The 17,038-nt window shown below is 40.5% G+C and overlaps 1 long non-coding RNA gene across 1 annotated transcript in view; it reads right to left on the bottom strand.

The window, feature by feature from the left end:
• Positions 1-15,479, bottom strand: part of LOC119470548 — a 36,167-nt gene extending 20,688 nt beyond the window's left edge. The window contains exon 1 of the long non-coding RNA XR_005199456.1: positions 15,012-15,479. This is a non-coding gene — a long non-coding RNA (uncharacterized LOC119470548). The remainder of the gene's footprint in view (positions 1-15,011) is intronic.
• Between the last annotated feature and the right edge of the window lie 1,559 nt (positions 15,480-17,038).

The following is a 17,038-nucleotide window of genomic DNA, read 5'->3' as shown; positions in this document are numbered from 1 at the left end:
TTTTTTTTTTTTTTTTTTTTGCTTTTTATTCCCTCATTTTTTCTTTTTAATTTCGGATAGTTTCTACTACTATTTCCTTAAATTCACCTATCTCTCCTTATCCAGTGTTTAATCTGCTTTAAGGCAGGTGTGCTTATATTTCATTTAAGGTTTCTTTTGAGACACAGTCTCACTCTCTGTTGCCCAGGCTGGAGTGCTTTGCTACCATCATGGCTCACAGCAGCCTCAACCTCCAGGACTCAAGTGATCTTCCCGCCTCAGCCCTCCAAGTAGCAGTGACTACAGTCGTGTGCCATCAAACCTGGCTAATTTTTGTATTTTTTGTAAAGACGGGGTTTTGCCATGTTGCTCAGGCAGAAGTTTTTAAAAAATTTCTTTAAGTTTCATTTGGATTTTAAAAATATATATTTTATTTTCCTCCTTATAGTGGTCATATTTTCTCCTACCTTCTTGAACATATGGTATAAAGTTATATTCGCTTTTTAACATTTTAGCTAGTTCTCTCATAGCTGTCATGTCTGTGTCTGTTTCTATTATTTTTGCTTTTGGTTATGGAAAAACTTAAGCTTTTTTGCATGCCTGGTACATTTTTATTGGATGCTGGGTATTGTGAATGTCATGTTGTTTGCTGTATTTTCGGGTGTGTGTGTATATATGTATGTGTGTGTGTGTGTTTAATAGTGATGAATTTTTGTTTTCGTATGCCATTAAGTTAGTTGATATCAGTCGGTATCATTTTGTGGTTTGCTGTTTTTTTTTGTTGTTTTTTTTTTCACTTAAACCATATGTTATATTTTGTTTAGTGATTTGCCATTGTAAACTCACGCAGATTTCTTTGTCTACTTTTATACAAGTGTAGTATACACTACAGTTTTATATGAAGCAAGTTAGTTTTGTATTTTGAAAAAATCTTTCACTTAAATGTATTTCAAAATGTTGTTTTATTTCAGTTTCATTTCTTAATTAAAACTTGTAAAAGTTTTGTATCTTCACATGCAGTTGTAGGAAATAGTATGAAGGGATTCCATGTGACCTTAACACAGTTTTTTGTGAAGGTTGCAAAACCATAGTGTAATATCACAACAGAATATTGACATTATCACAGCAGGATAGAGAATATTCCCAACCTATCTTCTCTGGGCTATTTTGAACGGCTTCCTTGATTTTCTTATTAACTATAGGACTATCCAAATTATGCATTTAGTTTTTGATCATATATGTAGTCATATATGCTTTTTGAGAAATTGGTTTATTTAACCTAAATTGTCAAATTTATGAATAAAGGATTGTTTGTAGTATTCACTTACATTTGATGTCTGTAGTAACAGGCCCTCTATTATTTCTGATGTTGGTAATTTATAACTTCTCTTTTTTCTTTGTCAGTCTTGGTAGAGACTTGCAAATTTTATCAGTCTTTTCAAAGAAGCAGGTCTTTTGTCTTACTGATTTTCTCTGTTGTATTTCTAATTTCAGTTTCACTGGATTCAGCTATTATCTTTAGTATTTTACTTCTTTTGCTTGCTTTGAGTATATTTTGCTCTTCTTTTTCTGGATTGAGGTGGCAGTTTAGATTATTGATACTTCAAGACATTTCTAAATAATTAAAGACATTTTCTAAAGCAAACATCTAATAATATAAATGCCCCTCTCAGCACTTCTTGGGTTATCTGCCACAAAATTGGTACATTGTACATTTTCATTCAGTTCAAAATATTTTAATTATTTCCTTTAAGACTTCCTCTTTGACCCATGAACTATGTAGAAATGTGTTATTTAGTTTCTAAGTTTGTTGAGATTTTACTCTCATCTTTTTGTTCATGATTTCTGGTTTGATGCTATTGGGGGCAAACAAAACACTGTATGTGGTTTCACTTTTTAAAGATTGGTGAGTTCATTTTTCTTTTCTACCCTTTATTTCCCTTTCTCTCTCTCTCTCTCTCTCTCTCTCTCTCTCTGCCTCCCTCCCTCCCTCTCTCCCTTTCTCCCTCCCTCCTTTCCTTTTCTTTCTTTAGTCCAGGATATAGTCTATCTTGGTTTATTTTATATGGATATTTAAAAAGATGTGGGCTGTATGTTCTGCGGGTATTTGGAAAGAATGTATATGGGCTGGGCCTAGTGGTTCATGTCTGTAATCCCAGCACTTTGGGAGACTGAGGCAGGCAGATCACCTGAGGTCAGGAGTTACAGACCAGCCTGGCCAACATGGTGAAACCCGTCTCTACTAAAAATACAAAAACTAGCCGGACATGGTGGTGGGCACTTGTAATACCAGCTACTTGGGAGGCTGAGGCAGGAGAATCGCTTGAGCCCAGGAGGTGGAAGTTGCAGTGAGCCGAGATTGCGCCACTGCACTCCAGGCTGGGCTATAAAATAGGGGATTAGGGAAAAGTGTTTTTGAAGTGTCAATTCGATTCTGTTAGTTGATGATTTCGTTGAGTTCATCTATATCCTTGCTGATATTCTGCTTGTTCTAACAACCATTTATATTTATATCAAGTTCCAGGATTTTACCAGTTTGAGTGAAGAAATATTATCTTCCTTTACATCTCTTTACTATTCCCTATAATAATGTAATTGCCTAAAATATTTCTTCCACATAAATTTAGAATGCCATCAAACATTCTTTTATACATATATATTTTGTTTCAATTATCAAACATGAATGAAGAAACTCAAGAGAAGAAGACAAATGTGTTGTATTTACCCATTTTTCTACTCTTCCCGCGTTCTTCCTTCCTGATGATACAAGATTCATTCTTTTATCTTTTCCTTTCCATTTGAGAACTTCCTTTGGCCATTCTTTTATGATAGATTTCCTGACAAGTTCTCTTCTTCATTTTTTAAATTTAAATCTAGAATGTTCTAATGTCCCACTCCTTTCTTAGGAATATTTTTTGTTACATATAGAATTCTGTGTTTACATTTTTTCCCCAGAACTTAAAAATGTTGCATCACCTCTCTTAGCATTCCTTTTCAATAAATAAATAAATGAATAAAAAGGAGAGAGAGAGAGAGAGAGAGCGAGAGAGAGAGAGAGAAACTGCTGTCATTCAAATAGTTTTTCTCCTATAGGTGAGGTGTAGTATCTTGTTTATAAGATCTTTCTTTGACTGTGGTTTTCAGAAACGAGACTGTGATGTGTCTTTGGATTTTTTTTTTTACATTTATTCTATTTAGGATTGGCTCAGCTTACTGGGTATATAGGTTTGTCTCTTTTTTGAGCTTTTTGCCTTTATTTCTTCAGGTAGTTTTTCAGCTCCACATTGAGGCTTCACCCCAGGTTGTTGATGTAGGGAGTGCTAGATCTTATGACGTAGTCACTCAGGTCCCAGAAGGCATGGTCATTTAAAAATGTTTGGTCTATTTGCTCTCTTATTAAGATTGTACAGTTTCTATTTTTCTACCTTCAAGTTCACTGGTATATATATTTTTTATTTTCCTTCTATTCTGCAGTTGAAAAAATCCACTGGCTTTTTTTTCTTTTCGGTAGTTATTGTAGTTTTTAGTTCAAGCATTTCCATTAGGTTCCTTTTTATGTCTTCTGTGTGTTTGCTGAGGCTTTCTATTTTTAATTTGTTCCAAGCATGCTCATAACTGCTTTTTAAGTTGTTTTTATAACGGCTGCTATAAAATCTTTGTCAGATAATTCCAATTTTCTGTTGGAGTCTATTGACTTTTTTTCTCACTCAGTTTGAAATCTTCCTGCTTCTTAGAATGATGAGTCATTTCTGATGGAAACCTAGACATTTTGAATATTATGGTATGAAGCTCTGGATCTTCTCTAAATCTCCTGTTTTTCCGGCTTCCTCTAACATACTCCTTAAGGAAAAGAGGTGGAGGGTGGCAGCATCTCATTCCTGTCAAGGTGGTGGGGATAGAAGTCAAGGATCCCACTCAGCCTCCAGAGACACATGCGTGAGGGAGAGCCTTTCCACCCCTGTGAGTGTGGGTGGACTTTCTGGGTGTCCACCAAGCCGCCATGATGACACCCGAGGTGCTTCATTACTGCTCCTCATATGACCTCTGCTGATGTCATACCTGGATGGCTTTTTAACCACTGGTCATTGCTAAGATTTCTGATTCATCCCTAAGCCATTGTTGATACCACCCCTGTGGGAAGGGGGAGAGGCACCCAGTTACGGTGGGAGGTGGGTGGAAACCCAGGCTCCCCGTGTGGTCTCCACTGATGCCTTGGAGCTGAGGCAGGGGGTCAGGGCTCATCAAAGTCCCTGCCCTCCTTCTCAGGACAACCCCAGGCGGGGTTGCCGGTGCTTGATTACAGCCTGGAAAGGGTAGAGGTCTAGTGCCTACAACTTGGCCTTTGCTATTGTGGGTGGGGGTGGGGCTCCATGTTTTTCTGTGGTGTTTGGTCAGAGTAAAGCAGGTTGTGTCTGAAAGTTTTGTCTTTCTAGGCTGCCTCTTTCTCGAACCTCTGGAACTGTCTAAAGTGAAAGCCTTGGTCCTCATATAGTGTAGATATCAACCCTTCGTTAACATATGCCTTGAAAACACTTTTTCTACTTTGCCATTTGTCTTAAAATGTTTGTTGTTTTACTGTTGTATAAACATATTTATATCCATAAAACCTGTATTTGAAGCTAAATATGTAATTTTTCCTTTATGTATGCATCTTATTATTCAGGCATTTTAAGAAAGCCTTTCTGTGCCTAGAGGTTATAAAATATCACTCACGTTTTCTTCTAGTGCATTTCTTTTGTTTTATGGTTTTTATGTTTTAATCTGTGATCCTGCTAAAAAAATGCTGACATAAGAAGGGGCTAAAGATCTTGACTTCCTCTCCCACTTCCCAAATAACTTGTCTGACATCGTTTGCCAAAGAATTATTTTCTGTTGATTTGGAAATCTTCCTTTTTCACATATGAAATTTGTATTTATGCTTGAGACCATGTCTGGGTTCAAGTTTCATATCAGATTCCTTTCTGAACCTGCCTCTCCTGGTCTGTGTCTTTACACAATGCCAATGGCATCCTTCATTGAACACCACAATATTAGAATCCTTCAAAACATCTCTTTGTCATGAAATGAGACTATCCCACCCCATCCACCCACATGAGATTCATTTGATCTTACTTTTGGCTTCGAGGTCCTGCACTGCCAGAGCTATATGGGATCTGAGTGTCGTCCCTGTCATGCCACAGATGGGGAAACTGAGGACGTAAAAATTAAACAACCTGCCAGCTCACAACAAGCCAACAGCAGAACACAGACTAGGTAGTTTATGCTTCCCGACAATGCTCTTGGCCTCTGCCATGTCTCCATTTCTGCAGCATCACTCGTATCTGGGTCCTTGTCCTTCCCTTTGCTGCTTGTGCTGGTCCTCTGTCCTCATCCCACTGCCTTCTAGGATGGTCTTGGTAAAGCAGTAACTGTGCAAGAGAGAAGAGGGGATGGTGAGTTGCCTGTGTGGGAAGTTCTCCAGTGCTTCAGCCTCAAGGGCCTTTGCTACACCACATGGTGGGTAGTCAGGGCCACCCCAGCCCCAGCAGCAGGGTCCAGAGGCTCTGCTGAAGAGAAACTTGAGGTGAGCAAGGGGCATTCTCCCACTCACAGTTTAGGGCCCCAGGGATTTCAGGTGCCTCAGAACCATTGTGGGAATCCATGGAACAATGCTGGCCTCAAGAAGCAGTGTCCAGTACTAAGGGTGGTGGAAATACTGAAGCGGAAATGAACTGACCCGCACCATGGCATGGAAAAGGGGCAAGGGCAAATGAGGAATAATGTGTGCACATGTTATGGTGTGCTTCAGAGATCAGAGACACAGACTATGCATGGAGGAGCTGCTGGAGGTGGGGATGTCTGTGCTTGCTGGAGAAGGCGTGGGAGAATGGGTTTGCAGTGGAAACTACTGGGTGTAAAATGTTCCTTTCTGGGCGGGGCCAGATGGTGGTGGTTCTGTTACTGGGGAAATGCTCAGGACCGACACTGTATGTGAAGGAATTTGGAAACTGTCTTTCCATGTATTTCTCATAACGCCCTGACTCCTGGGCTATGGCGGGAGTAGACTTACAGACTCACTGACTGCCGAGGGCTTTCAGGCCATTTTTGTGCAGGTTCCCACAGCATTACCATAAGGGATGTTTGGTCTTGGAGAAGAAGACAGTGGTGGCTAAACATGATTGACAGGACTTTCTCATGAAAGCTCATAAAGACCCCCTCTGAGATCTTCTGGTATGAAGATACATTTTCAGGGGGATATAATCCCAGCTTTGTGGAATCAAAGCAATTACTGGAGCAATGCAAATCTTCCTGATGGTGTGACCTCATGTTTCTCCTTCTGGAACCCATTTCTAATACCAAGTTGGTGTGGGCTGAGACACTTTAGGTGATGCGAATTTCTCCATGTGGCCTTGAATACTCGTGCATGCAACTCATGTGACTCCAGCTGCGGCTGGAGGTGAGCACTGTTGAAAATCTGCTACCCTTGCCTCCAAAGATGCGGCCTGTATGTTTTCAAGGCTGAGGCCTATTGAGAAAGGGAGCTGAGGAAAGTTGTGAGAAAGCTGAATAACTATGGGGAGAGAAGAGAGAATTCTTCCCGAACATGCTGTTCAGGCAGAGTCCCATGGAACTCATGCTAAGTCTGTCACAAAAAACAGGATCAGGTCTTTAGAGTGTACCTGATTCTGAGGCAAATGAGAAAATAAAAATTCCCAATGTTTCTGTTTTGAAAGTATATGTTTCTGTAAGTATTAACAATTGGGGATATTGACCAGAAATGCCTGCTTCTTGTAGTAAGTGGTTCCCCTACAGAAACCTTAGAGCTCCTAGCTTGGAGTGAAGAAAACAGAAGTTCAGCCCTCCCCAGGTGCTTAGAGGGAGGAGGTGGTCTGTTGCTTTGGCTGATTCACCATTTTTGTTTATGGAGCAACATCATTTTAGTCATTAATCAGTAACATTGGCAGGAAGTCACCAGTTAGAGTGAGTTCATGCAGCATCTTGGAAAACACTTGGTGTTTTATCTACATTGGAGAAATCTCACAGAAGCAGGCAGTTGTACAGTGTCAGAGAAAGCTAGGTCCCGGACTTGGCTTCCTCACTTAGCTAGGTGGGTGACCTTGAATCTCTCTGAACTTTATTTTATCATCTCTAAATATAGAGATGGTAATACTTTCATTGTAGAATCATTGTTCAGATTAGAACACACACACATACACCCCTAATGCATTCAGCTCTCTATAATTGGCACATAGTTGAACCTCAACACATAATTCTTATTATTTATTGCTTTACCGAAATAGAAGGTATTTTGGACAGCTGCAAACTATGTGGTGAATGTGATGTTTGAAAGGACACATTAGACACTGGGCTTCAGTTTGCTGGTACTAGATTTTGAATGGATTGAATTTGGAGGTAGTAGGATTTGATGTTGTTTTAGAATATCTGAATCTGGAAGCTAAAATGAAAACACCCATTCTACTCTAGAGGTAACCACTCCATGAAAAGCTACTATGAATAATAAAGAAACATTGCTGCATATATCTTTTTCATTTTTTTGATTAACGGGATGTGATGCCACTGTAATGGTATTTAGTAAATTATTATGCTCCCATTAAATTATAGTCCTGTAGCAAATAGTTGCAAATTCAATTATGCTGCTTAGCTTCCAGCCATCCTGCATATTCATCAAAAGCTTCTAAAGATGGCAGTAGCTCTAAATTTCAATGAGGAAAAAGGCATATTAGGTAAAAGATGGGTCAAAAGTCCATCAGTTAATGCTAGGCTCATCAGAGTCCCCGATCAGCTTGGTCACCACGGTCATCTTCCACTGCCATGAGCTGATCTGAGATGTTTTGTCCTAAGGAGACTGATAACCCATCCCACTTTCCAGCTGCCAGTGGAGAAGAAGCATGGCTGATCCTCCTCTCCTCCCATGTGGAATGTGCTGCTGAGGGCAGACCTCCCTTAGGAAAAGGCAGGCTTTTATCTGCTGAGCTCAAGGTTAAGCCTGCTAGGAAACCTCAAGGGCAAATAAGCACTCAGAGATTACAGAACTTGGTTAGTAGCAGGAAATCTCAGTGTCGGCTTTCAGGGATCCGTGTTTCTTTAGGGGAGAAGGTCTGAATTAAATAGCTTCCCCAAGGAGAGCTAAACATCCACTGTAGACAAAGAGGTCTTCAAAGCAAGGTCAAAGGCAATAAGCAATATTTGCATGATCCAAGGAAGCCACTCTCTGGGGATTGCAAGCTCTTTCTAAGAGGGCTGAAGAGTGACATCGAATGACATGAAAGAGGCTGTGTGAGAAGAAATGAAGTGTCTCTACTGGAAGAAATGTAACCAGAAAAAAGAACTTGGTCTGATGCCTTAAGGTAGTAATGCTAGCAGCAGCTTGGCAGCAGGGAAACACTCTTGGCTGTGGAGCTGCATTCACTCCAGGTTCAAATCCTCCTTTGGTGCTCACAAGTGGTGACTTTGGGCTGGGTCTGCATCTGTAAATGGAAACAGTGGCCGCTCTGTGTTTGTCTTGAGAGGAATGAACAACCTGCTGAAGGCATCTTGGTACAGTGAAAGAGACCAGGGTCTCTGAAGCCAAATGGCTATCATCTGAATCTCGTCTCCCCTACTTTCTAGCTGTATGGTTTGGGGCAGATTCATTTACTTCCCTGTGCCTCAGTTTCCTTATCTGAAATGGGGCACAAAATAGTACTTACCTCAGTGTTGAGTAATGCATGGGGGATTGATTTTGGGATCCTCTGCAGATACCCAAATCCTCAGATGCTCAAGTCCCTGATATAAAATAGTATAGTATTTGCATATAACCTACGCACATCCTCCCGTATACTTTAAATCATCTCTAGATTTCTTATAATACCTAATGCAATGTAAATGCTATGTAAATAGTTGTTATACTGTACGGTTTAGGGAATAATGACAAGAAAAAAAAGTCTGCACACATTCAGTACAGATTTTTTTTTTCCTGAATATTTTCAACTTGCAGTTGGTTGAATCACAGATGTGGAACCCACGGATGCAGAGAGTCTGTGTATGTGCAATGTACTTGGAACAGTGCCTGGCATCTAATAATATTACTGTATAAGTCTTTGTTTTTATTGTGATTAGGAATATTATTATTCTGACTCCTTGAGGAAGTCACCTGGTCCTCAGAGAATATTCCTTAGGGAAATCACAGAGAAGGAAAGTATGCTCACAGATAATCAAAAGCTGTTCTTTGCTTCACAGTGTAAGGTGACCTGCAATCCTTTTCCACCTGACAGAGTGGCATGTTTTCCAACACTGTCCATCTAATTGTGATGCACAGCTGCAGTCTGAATTCCATTATACTCTAGAACCCCCTCCTAAAACATCCATTGCTCTGCCTCCAAGATCAAGCCTAACTGAAGAGCTCATCCCTCTTCTCCAAAAGTTGATTTATTACTGCCAAGGTCAATACAATATCAAAACACCTGGCCTTGTACCACCATCGGGATTATTTGAGCAACCACATAGCTGAGGCCACGCCAGCACAGAGGAGCCACTGTTCCTTTATTGAGTGTGGAAAAGGAAATCTCAGTGTCTGTAGACGGGAAGAGGCACTGCTGATTTCTGCAAGGTTCTAGATCTGTATGGTAGGCATGAGCTTTTCACCAATATCTGCTTCTGTTAACAATCAGATGCATGGGAGAAGTGTGTTCTGCCTTCTTTGAAGTTTGCTGTGGGCCTGTGATTTGCTTTGGTAACGACCCAGAGAGCAGAGCCAAGTGATACATGTCAGTCCTGGGTGCAATCCCTCACTTGCTGGGGGGCGACCTGAGCCCACTCTTTCCTGCTACTTGCGGCAGAAGCACCTGTAGACAAGGAAAGGATGTAAGGGCAGGGGATCCTGAAATTGCAAGCTAACCAAAGAGGACTGTTAGCCTACAGGGGAAATCAACTTCTCTTTCTTAGGCCCTGTTATTTTGGGTTTGTACTTCTTTCCTTTTAAATTTTTTTCCCTTTTCCAAACTGAAGCATAAAGTGATCTACCTCGGCTGATGGCTTATATATGAGCATGCATAAATAAAAAGGTGATCATTAGGAATTGAAAGACATTTCCTGTGTGCTAAATATAGATCACTCTTTTTGATCATTGAGGAAATGATGGTCACACCATTACCTAGCTTTCCATCAGCTTTTTGAGAAAATGTTTACTACCTGCTCATGCACTAGAAGGGAAAGTATGAGCTGATTGCTACGAGAGGAAGGTGTTATTTATTTATTTATTTTGAGACAGATCCTCACTCTGTCACCCAGACTGAAGTGCAGTGGCGCAATCTCGGCTCACTGCCCACCTCCAGAAAGGGGTTTGGTTCGACACATTGGTTAATGTATTCGAATGAATCCCGATGAAACCCTGGTGACGTGTCATGGTGCATTCTTTGCTTTCAACCTTCCAGCAACTTGATCAGTGACATCAGGGAAGACATTCAAAGCCACACTTAGTAAGTTTTTGGACCATGAAAAATTGAATGCATGCACCCAGAATTTATAGTAATCTTGCTGTCTAAAATCAATTAGATTCAGATTGAATTGTGCCTGGTTGCATGTTGTGCTGTGCTTTTAATTTGATGGTGTAACATAACATTTCTGTTATCATTCACTGTAATGCTATTCATTATCTCAAAAGATCGATAACCACATGTGTCCAAGGGTAGGGGAAGAGGTATATACATTGTGATTTCTGTCCACAGAGAACATGTAATATCATAAGGAATGCTAAAGATATAATGTTAAATTAAAAGGCCAACTAAATATGAAATTGTGTACAGTATGATTCCAGTGTGGCTGTAAAAAGAAAGGACCTGCGTACCAAAGGCAAGATTTACTTCTTTTTCTCTTTTCAATTTTCCAATAAATTTTTACATGAGTAGGTGTTATTTTTATATTAAGGATAACATTGTACAAGACAGCAAACTTTACATAAGGATATAAAGGTTAGGGAGAAGGTCCTCTTTCCCATTTTTACGCAGGATCTGCATCAAGCTCACTACCTCTGTTGGGTTTATCATGCCCATCATGAGGCAACAAATTTGTGATATTTGCAGTGTTCTCGGTGCTACTGCTGGGGTTGTGCTAGCTCTGATTTATGAGTTCATTTTCTAACATGGTTTAAGGTATTTTCCAGAAAACTACATTGCAAAATATAAGTGCCAGGCTAAACTGACATGGCAGTAGTTTGGGAAGACTTAGCATTCAATTATGTTTTCTATCTACATATAATCAGTGTTTTCCTGATTTATGGTATTCCTGAATTCACATTGTTTTAAGAAAGCACACTTGCTGGGCATGGTGGCTCACACCTGTAAATCCCAGCACTTTAGGAAGCTGAGGCAGGTGAATAACCTTAAGTTAGGAATTAGAGACCAGCCTGACCAACATGGAGAAACCCCATCTCTACTAAAATACAAAATTTGCTGGGCAGGGTGGTGCATGCCTGTAATCCCAGCTACTTGGGAGGCTGAAGCAGGAGAATTCCTTGAACCCAGGAGGTGGAGGTTGTGGTGAGCTGAGCTCATGCCCTTGCACTCCAGCCTGGGCAACACAAGCAAAACTCTGTCTCAAAAAANAAAAAAAAAAAAAAAAAAAAAAAAAAAAAAGGAAAGAAAAGAAAAAGAGAAAAAAAGAACACTTAAGTATTTATATTGTTTTACATAAAATTAATCAAGACATAAATTTTAAATGTCTCTAAAAAGTATTTTTCAATCTAGATAAAATAACTTTTTCAGTAGTTTTTGTTTTGTTATAAATTCTAATGCTGCATCTAATTTATCTTTTTATATCTTTATATACTTTTATAGGAAAAATTAATGTATAAATACTTCAAATGATATTTAGCAATATTGTTTAGAGCTTGTTTGAAGATTGCCTACTTTATAGCTTATGCACTACCTGCTTGATTTAGCTCTTGCTATTGAAATTTCTCTCCTTTAAAAACAGCATTAACTGTAAAAAAATGCCACAATTATTCTATTTTTTTCGTATACTGTCATAACTGCCATTCTAAATGCAGTCTTCACTGGGCTATGTTGTACTGGAAAATACATATGTAAAAGGTGGGTGAGTTAGGAAACTTTTGTTTCTGAGGAACTTGCTTGCCTTTTAAATTTGGAATCTTCTAACCATCTTACAAATGTTTTACTCCATTCTCTTTAATAAAATGTATTTGGGAAAATTTCCTTTGATTTTTAAAGGGATTCTTCTGACTTAACCTGATTGTTGTGTCATATATATACTCTGGTCCACTTAATTTTTTTTTTGGTGGAGATGGGATCTCACTATGATGTCCAGGCTGGTCTCAAATTCCTGGCCTGAAACATCCCTCCTGCCTTAGCCTCCCAAAGTGCTGGGATTACAGGTGTGAACCACTGTGCCTGAAATTTCTTTGTAACTCATGATTTGAAATAAATATGACTGATTAAAGAAAAGGACATTTTACAACAGGTATATAGAGAGCTTTGTTGAAACATATATTAGAGAGAATTTCCTGAATTTTCTCATATACTATCAACATTCATTCATTCTTTTGTTTGCTCCTTCAACACACAATTATTGAGCACCTACAGTGCTCCAGGCCTGGGCTGCCCTAAGTCAATTTTGTTAGTTCTTGAAGAAATGCAGATCTTATTCTCAACTACACTTGAGTGTTTGGAGGTGCTGAATTACAGTGCTGAGCTGTTTGTCACAATATTACTGTTCGTGTATTGTAGAAATTACAGTGTGTTCATTGTTCCCTCTCCCCGTACAGATTTTCTTCCTTGCAGTTGATGGTGGATTAGAGCAGATGCAGAGTGGAGAGGGCAGGATTGCAACCTCAGCCACCACAGGCAGGGACAAATAGAGTGCTGGGTCAGATTCTATCGGGGCATGTTTGAGAGACTTTCCATCCTGCACTTCTATCATGTGCCTTCCATTGTGCACAAGAGCACACTTTTTCAGCAATGAAAAGCAAAACAAAACAACATAACAAGTCAAGGATGTGTAGTTTGTTTGATTTGGGTAGCTATCTGGGAAACAGAGAAAGCAAGTTAGAGGAACTTGGCTTGTTAAAGCGAGATATACATATTCATGCAACTATTAGGTTGGTGCAAAAGTAATTGCGCTAAAAGCAATGGCAAAATGACAATTGCACAATGACTTTTGCACCACCCTAACAGTTCCTCAGTTCAAGTCCTTAGGAAACCACATCTACCTTCAACAGGAAATAAGAATGGTTGTGAAAGTCTTAGGCAAGCATGCTTCAGTGCAATGCAGTGAGATGGTTCTCAGGCCGTCTGGTGGGTAAAATAAAGTTACCCTGCACCTTCATTTTGCCTCATTCAGGGCTCCTGAGTGACATCCAAGGCCTAGCACACCGAACTGACTGCAACTTTCACTTTTTTTTTTTTGAGACGGAGTTTCGCTCTTGTTACCCAGGCTGGAGTGCAATGGCGCGATCTCGGCTCACCGCAACCTCCGCCTCCTGGGTTCAGGCAATTCTCCTGCCTCAGCCTCCTGAGTAACTGGGATTACAGGCACGCGCCACCATGCCCAGCTAATTTTTTGTAGTTTTAGTAGAGACGGGGTTTCACCACGTTGACCAGGATGGTCTCGATCTCTTGACCTCGTGATCCACCCGCCTCGGCCTCCCAAAGTGCTGGGATTACAGGCGTGAGCCACCGCGCCCGGCCCCACTTTTTGACTAATTGTGTGGTAACAACACAGAATATCAATTCATTTATAGCAGCTGCCTATGGTATGCCGAAGCATAGTAGAGTGTGAAACAGGAGCTTTTCACAGTGATGGGGGCTTCCGTCCTTCCCTTTGCTCTGCATCTTGTAGATAATTTGAAAAGTCATAAGTCATGTGGAAAAAAGGCTTTCTTAAACCTCTTGGGAAATATCTCTCGCTGCTATTACACATGAATTATTATTTGGGATAACCAAAAGGCTAAAATATCTTTGGAATTAGAAAACTAGGCAATATTGCTTTATTCCTTTATTGCCCATGGGGCTGCTGAAATACACATATTTTATTTGAAATAAAATTGTAAATAATATTTTGCTTTTAAAAAATAAGATGCCTCATAAAAATTCAGAAACTCCAGAGCATATTTTTAAAATAAAGGTTACCCTGGTCTTTCCGTTAGAAATAATCACTGTTTATATGTGGAGACGGGGAGAAAGACATACAAGCACATGTATAGTCTCATATAAACATTATGTAATTCTGTATTTATGATATCTCAACTATGCATAGTTATAGAATCGTTTGCATTTCTACTGTTAAAATAATTTTAGAAATAAGAATCGTTTCTATTATTTTAAATACAAATGTACATACCTCATTTTATACACCTCATTTTATTAGCTATATAATATTCCATTTTATATTCACAATGGTCCTTTTTTAAAATGTAAAAGTTCCCTTTTGGTATAAAATGATAGGTTGTTACTCTTTCTACCTACCAGAGTATCGTACAACTATAAGAAGATATTTGTTAGATCAATTTGCTGTGCTAAAAAAAAAATCCACAGAATTCTGGCCAGCAATACATATCATATTCACCCACTCTCGTCCAAAACTAGAAAGAGTTAACATATGTGCTGCCGCCATCGGCACAGTGTGGGAAGGAATACAGTCTCCTAGTTAACTGTTTTTTTTTTTTTTTTTTTTTTTTAAATCACACCCATAATGCAGCTAGAAGAGAATGTCAGGCCAAGATAGAAGCATTTCTATATTCTAATGAAGACAGCAATAGGATTACAAACAAGAAAACTTGGAACACAGAAAACCAAAAGTAAAGGAAAGGATTCAGTTAGACGATCTGTGTCGACTATTCAACACCACCAAAATGCTGTCATTTTCTAATTAAATACAAAGAAACTATTCTCACTTGGTAAAATATATTTCATTCATATACATGATATAAAACCTTGTAACTTAAAAGGAGAAACCATATGAATAGTTCCGGTTTGGATTTTAAACTGATTTTAAAGAATGACTAAGCTGTTTTGAATTCATAAATATGTCTCACTTACTTAATTGTGTCCACAATAGATGAAGCTACAGTCATGCCACTTGCTGGCTTTACTGATCGCCCTCACTTCCAAAATTAGAGCAGTTGCTGTCTAGACCAACTGACGGGGGTTCAGCCCAAGCTGTGGTCCCCTTGGCCTGCAGGACCGCTCTTTGCGAAAATTGCCATCCCCGTTCAGTCTGGGGAGACACATTAAATCTTGGTGCTCTTTGCAGACAGACTTTAAAAAGCTGTCCCAAGAATACATCCTTGCCAGTAGTGTAGCATGTCAAACTGAGGATAAGAACTGTGCTCTATTCTAAAGATGCAACTATTTGTGGACTGGGACGATTAGCCAAAACGAAAGCTGGTGGTCAGGAAGGCGGCTAGGCCTTGGCGTGGGAAGGGCACCGCGGCCATGGAGAAGCACTGTGGGCTGGGCGTGGTAGCTTCATACCTATAATCCCAGCACTTTGGGAGGCCGGGACGGCTGGATCACCTGAAGTCGGGAGTTCAAGACCAGCCTGACCAACATGGAGAAACCCCATCTCTACTAAAAATACAAAATTAGCCTGGCCTGGTGGCTCACGCCTGTAATCCCAGCACTCTGGGAGGCCAAGGTGGCTGGATCACCTGAAGTCGGGAGTTGGAGACCAGCCTGGCCAACATGGACAATCCCCTTCTCTACTGAAAATAAAAAATTAGCCGGGCGTGGTGGCGCATGCCTGTAATCCCAGCTACTTGTGGGGCTGAGGCAGGAGAATCACTTGAACCTGGGAGGTGGAGGTTGCAGTAAGCTGAGATCTTGCTATGGCACTCCAGGCTGGGAAACAAGAGTAAACTCCACCTCAAAAAAAAAAAAGAAAAAAAAAAGAAAAGAAAAGTAAAGAAAAAGAAGTGTGAGGAACAGCATGCCCCAGAGTGGCCATTTGTGGCTTACTGAGACTTGACTGTCCCCCCACCTTGGGTTCCAGATGAGAAAGGATAAAGCTGGGAGAGTCCTTTGTTTATTGAATAATTGTATACAATTTTTTTTGTGGAAAATAATAAAATCCTTAGCAGGAGTTGGGGAGGGAGTCCTTGTGGAAGGAGGGGCCTGAATAATGAAGGTCCATCATTCTTCCCCTAGAGGCTGGGTCCGGTGAGATGAGCATGTCAGGTATAATGTGGTGTCTTGGAAACTCTTAAGTATGCTGTTACTTTTTAAAAAAGGCATACAGGCTGGGCATGGTGGCACAGGCCTGTAGTCCCAGCTCTTTGAGAGGCTGAGGCAGGAGAATCACTTGAACCCGGGACGAGGAGGTTGCAGTGAGCCAAGATTGCACCACCGCACTCCAGCCTGGGAGACAGAGTGAGACTCCATCCAGAAAAAAAANAAAAAAAAAAAAAAAAAAAAAAAAAAAAAGGCGTTCAGCATCCTGGCGCCTTCCATTGCCCAGAAGGAGCAGCAGATCGCCGAGGGTGGGGGCCAGCCCCGAAGGGTGGGATGACCCAGTCCGTGTCTGGCTGTGACAAATGTGGCAGCCCAGTGGCCCACAACCAAAGCTGCCACAGGACCAAGCCTGAGGGTTGACTCAGGACCCCTCATATGCCTCAGGAAAACTGAGGAGAGGATAATTTATGGCATGTGCTCTGAGATTCCCTTAAATAGAAAAGACCAGCCGTTCAGCCTTTCTCCGTGTGTCCTCTCTCCCGTGCCTCTCACCGAATGCCTGGGAAACCAGATCCACAAAAACCAGCAGAGAAATTCTGGGGCCAGCGCAATGTCCAGATTATCACACGGTCCCACGTTCCTTCCTACGGACGCCACCTGGCAGAATGACTGTGAGACTCAGGGAAGTGAAGGCCATGAAAACACCTGGTTCAGTGTCTGGCGCCTGGCTGACCCTCCATCAATCTTCCTTTCCTTCCCCAGAGTGAAATGTGACCCACTGATACCTCCCTTCATGTGCCAAAGAAGTAGCTTATTTAATGAATCCCAGGTAATAATTCACTTTAGAATGCACACTAAATTATAATATATACATATCTTAATTTTCAGCCGAGTAC

This window comes from Cebus imitator, unplaced genomic scaffold, assembly GCF_001604975.1.
Source record: "Cebus imitator isolate Cc_AM_T3 unplaced genomic scaffold, Cebus_imitator-1.0 Scaffold1, whole genome shotgun sequence".
Lineage (NCBI taxonomy): Eukaryota > Metazoa > Chordata > Mammalia > Primates > Cebidae > Cebus > Cebus imitator.
This window is presented reverse-complemented; position numbering and strand designations above follow the sequence as displayed.